At 53.2% G+C, this 5,155-nt stretch overlaps 1 long non-coding RNA gene across 1 annotated transcript; it reads left to right on the top strand.

The window, feature by feature from the left end:
* The first annotated feature begins 89 nt into the window (after positions 1 to 89).
* LOC122542370 lies at positions 90 to 5,020 on the top strand. The gene is made up of 2 exons (XR_006309790.1): positions 90 to 300; positions 3,384 to 5,020. It is a non-coding gene; the product is annotated as an uncharacterized LOC122542370 (long non-coding RNA).
* Positions 5,021 to 5,155: the final 135 nt, after the last annotated feature.

Raw genomic sequence — 5,155 nt, 5'->3', positions numbered from 1 at the left:
CCGTCCCCATGGACCCCAAACCCCTTCCCGTTCCCTCCCGCTCTACACCGTCCCCATGGACCCCAAACCCCTTCCCCGTTCCCTCCCGATGTGCCCCAAACCCCCTGCCATTCCCTGATGGCGCCCCCTCCATTAATGGCCTGTCTCTCTCTCTCCCCCTCTGCCCCGATCCCAGTCGGGAATAAGAGTGAGGATCCGTCCCGGAGGAAGGTGGAGTTTGCCGACGCTAAGCGCTTCAGTGAGCAAATGGGCATCTGTCTTTTTGAGACCAGTGCAAAGGAGAACTCTAACGTGGAGGAGGTGAGTGACCAGCTCCTGTCTGGGTGGGGCGCGGCCGAGCATACGTGGGCGTGGGACCCTCACCCTGAGAACACTTTCACATCCCGCAGCAGTCTTAAACTGGCCGATATCCACGTCGATGACATTAATGCTCACTTCAGTCAGTGCATGAGGACAGAAGTTGGGAAGTTCTGTTGGAGTTGGACAGCACATTGGTGGGGCCCACACACTGATACAGAATTGTGCCTGATGGTAGGGAGCAGAGGGAAGGACGCTTGTCAGATTGGAGGCCTGTGACTCGTGGAAGCCCTCAGGGGTCAGTACTGGGCCCCCTTCCTGTCGGCGGTCTCGAGGATTCGGACTGATGAGTCCGTTTGCAGACAACGCTAACGGAGGAGAGCGCGAGGAGGGTTAGCAGGGGTCCCTGCAGGACCGCAGTCGGCTGGGGGAGTGGGCCGAGGAAAACGGGATTTCCCCTCGGTAGACGTGAGGTCCCGCGTTTCGGCAACTCAGATCGAGGTAGGGGGTTTCACAGACGGCGCCCGACCGAGGGCAGAGGGACAGGGGGAATCCTGGCGTTCAGATGCACGGTTCTCTGTAGTCCAGGGGTGGGGGAGACCGGGCAGTGAGGACAGCGTTTGGCACGCTTCATCAGTCAGGGCATTGAGCATAGAAGTCTGGCGGATGGAATATAATGCAAATAAATGTGAAACCGTGGTAGGGGTAATAGTAAAAAGGATTATGACTTGAATGGTGAAAAGTTGCACCATGCTGATTTGCAGAGGGGCTTGGGTGTCCTTGTGCATGAACCGTAGAGGGTTGGTCTGCAAGTACAGCAAATAATTACGAAGGCAAATGGAATTTTGTCCTACGTTGCTGAAGTTTAAAAGAATGGAGGTAATGCTTTAGCTGCACAAGGTGTTGGTGAGGCCACACCTGGAGTACAGTGTGCAGGTTTGGTCTCCTGACTTCAGAACGGATTGGATTACTTTTCCAGTGTGGAAACAGGCCCTTCGGCCCAACAAGTCCACACCGAGCCGCCGAAGAGTAACCCGCCCAGACCCATTTCCCCTACATTTACCCCTTCACCTAATTTAGCACGGCCAATCCGTGGACTTCGGACTGTGGGAGGAAGCCCACGCAGACACTGGGAGAGTGTGCAAGCTCCACACACACACACACACACAGTCGCCCAAGGCGGGAATTGAACCCGGGTCTCCGACGCTGTGAGGCAGCAGTGCTAACCACTGGGCCACCGTGCCGCCCATGTACTGGCACTGGAGGGGGTGCAGAGGAGGTTCACTCGGTCGGTTCCAGAGTTGAGGGGTTTGGCTTATGGGGAGAAGCTGAGTAGATTGGGATTATATTCACGGGATGTCAGAGGACTGAGCGGGGGATCTGTAAAATAAGGAAGGGCATCAGTAAAATAGAAATAGAGGGGATGTTTCCCCTGGTGGGTGAGACTAGGATAAGAGGGCATGGCCTCAGGATTAGAGGAAGCAGGTTTAGAATGAACTGAGAATGAGCTGCTTCACCCAGGGAGTTGTTAATCGATGGAATTCCTTACCCAGGGAAGTGGTCGACGCGACTTCAGTAATCGCTTATAAAGCTAAGGTAGATACGTGTTTTGAAAAAAAGAAAGGAATTAAGGGAAGTGATGAAGATGTGGGGAAGGGGAGCTGAGTTCCGTGAAAGGATTAGCCCCGATTGTGTTCAATGGCTGAGCAGGGCCAGGCGGCCTAACCCTGCTCCGAGTTCCCATGTTGCGGTCAAACGGGGGTTGTTGGTGAGGCCGCGTTTGGGGGTATTGGGCCCGGTTCTGGTCACCTCGCTCCAGGAGGGATGTTATTAAACCGGAAAGAGGGCGGAAGCGATTCAGGATGTACCAGCTCTCGAGAGTCTGAGTTGTAGGGCGAGAGTGGACAAGCTAAGATGGTCTTCAAGGGGGGGGGGAGCCTTGAGTGTCTATGATCGCAAGAGGTGTGCATAGAGTGAACGGACTCGGTCTTTTTCCCCAGGGCTGGGGAATCAAGGGCATCTGTTTAAGGCTGGAGGTGGAAGGGAACCTGAGGGGGCATCTTTTTCTTTTTACACAGAGGGTGGTACACACACGGACTGAGCTGCCGGGGGAAATGGTTGAGACGGGGACATTAACAAGATTTAAAAGGCATTCAGTCAAACACGCAGAGAGGGAAGGGCTAACGGTACGGGCCAGGTGCAGGGTAAAGGGGGCGTTGCCAGGGTTGGAGCTACAGGGAGAGGCGGGGGCTGTTTTCCCTGGAGCGTCGGAGGCTGAGGGGGTGACCTTATAGAGGTTTACAAAATCATGAGGGTGGGTAGGGGGAATTGACAAAGTCTTTTTCCCCCTGGGGGTGGGGGGAGTCCAGAACTAGAGGGGCATAGGTTTAGGGTGAGAGGGGAAAGATATAAAAGAGACCTGAGGGGCAATTGTTTCCCCCAAGAGGGTGGTAGGTGTATGGAATGAGCTGCCAGAGGAAGTGGTGGAGGCTGGGACAGTTACAACATTTAAAAGGCATCTGTATTGGTCAGTGCGTTGAGTGTAGGAGTTGGGAGGGTCACGTTGTGGCTGTATTGGTCAGTGTGTTGAGTGTCGGAGTTGGGAGGGTCACGTTGTGGCTGTATTGGTCAGTGTGTTGAGTGTCGGAGTTGGGAGGGTCACGTTGTGGCTGTATCGGTCATGTGTTGTGTGTAGGAGTTGGGAGGGTTACGTTGTGGCTGTATCGGTCAGTGCGTTGAGTGTAGGAGTCGGGAGGACACGTGGCTGTATCGGTCAGTGCCACTTTGGGAATAATGCATTCGATTCTGGTCTCCCTGCTACAGGAAGGAAGTTGTGAAACGTTGGAAAGGAATCGGGAAAGGATGTTGGGAGGCTTTGAGGCTACAGGGAGAGGGCTGTTTTCCCTGGAGCGTCGGAGGCTGAGGGATGACCTTATCGAGGTTTAGAAAATCATGAGGGGGGCACGGATAGGATAGCAGCTCTGGGGAGGGGGGCGGATTTGTGCTGTTTTCTGACCAGTCGCTACCTTTGGTGTGTTCTCTCTCTCACCGTGTCCTCTCTCAACCTCCCACCCCACCCCTCGCAGATGTTCAACGCTGTCACCTACTTGGTGCTGAAGTGCAAAAAAGACAATCTCGCTCGCCTGAACCAACAGCAGAACGAGGTGGTGAAGATCAACAAAACTAAGAAGAAGCCAGCAGTCAAGAAATGCTGCTGACCAAGGAGGGGGGGGAGTGGGTGGGTGGGAATGTGTCCGGGAGACTCAGGGGAGGGGTGACGTGGGCTTCTCAACGTTGTTCTGACTCCTCCCCCTGTCGTCGTCTCCTGAGTTGGCTCTGCAAGAGATACGTTTAGAAAGACCGCACTTTCCCCGAATCCCCACCGGATGACAATGCCTAGTGACTGCACGTGACGGGGCCCGACAAGGCATGGGGTGTGTGTGTGTATATAATATACGTATGTATATAAATATAAAAACCTCATTGGGGCCAGGGGGAGACTAAACACCTGCTGTTTTACACTACCCAATACTGCGGGCCACTCCTTATCCTGGCCCTCCAGTTAGCCAATTAACCCAAACACTACTTCATGTCCGTGGTGACCCAGTGGAGCTGTCGGGCTCCAGTTCATCTTTTATTTCGTCAAGTGACTCTGTCCTGGTTGGGGCGGTTCAGAGATAGGAATGTGTGCTCTGCAGGGTGGGTTGAGAGTGTGGCGGGATGTTCGGTGGGGGGAATCTCTACTGCAATACCGTAAACCCTACTCATTATTTTTTCAGTTTGCGGATTGGTGCTGCACAGTCTGATATACCGCACACCCCTCGCTGTAACACCCTGATATACCGCACACCCCTCGCTGTAACACCCTGCTATACCCCACACCCCCTCACTGTAACACCGATATACCCCACACCCCTTACTGTAACACCCTGATATACCCCACACCCCTCACTGTAACACCCTGATATACCCCACACCCCCTCACTGTAACACCCTGATATACCCCTCACCCCTCTCTAACACTGATATACACCACACCCCTCACTAACACCGATATACCCCACACCCCTCACTGTAACACTGATATATCCCACACACCTCACTGTAACACACTGATATACCCCTCACTGTAACACAGATATACCCCACACCACTCACTGTACCACACTGATATACCCAATACCCCTCTCTGTAACACAGATATACCCCTCACAGAAACACTGATATATCCCACACTCTTCACTGTGACACACTGATATATCCCACACCCCACACTGTAACACCCTGATAAACCGCACACCCCTCACTGTAACACCCCGATATACCCCACACCCATCACTGTAATATTCCCTCCCTCTCATTGAGAGCGTGAGGTTGTGGGGGCAGACTTAAGGACCCCACCTACCCTCTAGACAAACCGCAGTGACGAGATGTGAGGCACACCAAGGCTGAACAGCTGCCCGCGTCTCGCTGACAGACCCCAGGGTCTCTTCCTTCCCCACTGCCCCCCAACAACCAGACAGGAGTCACCGATGAACTCATCCCATTCTGGGGCGCTTGGACTAATTCTCTCTCACTAACATCTTATTTTTTTAATTTTTCCAAACTGGAACGAGCTGTAATATTTGTAAAGGATCGATATTTGTTTCTCTCTTGATTTTGAATCGAAACAAAAAAAAAATCACTGGCGTGTGAAATTTATAAACTTCCATTCAGGACCTAAGACTTTGTCCTTCATTGTATCGCACCTCTCAATCTGTTTCAGCAGATATCCTTCTCCCCCACCCAACACACCCCAGAGAGGGGGGATGGGGGGGAGAAAGAACAGTGTATCGAACACACCCCGGTCCCAGAGAGA

This window comes from Chiloscyllium plagiosum, chromosome 39 (assembly GCF_004010195.1).
Source record: "Chiloscyllium plagiosum isolate BGI_BamShark_2017 chromosome 39, ASM401019v2, whole genome shotgun sequence".
NCBI lineage: Eukaryota > Metazoa > Chordata > Chondrichthyes > Orectolobiformes > Hemiscylliidae > Chiloscyllium > Chiloscyllium plagiosum.
The sequence above is the reverse complement of the archived record's forward strand: the minus strand, read 5'-3'. Positions and strand labels throughout refer to the sequence as shown.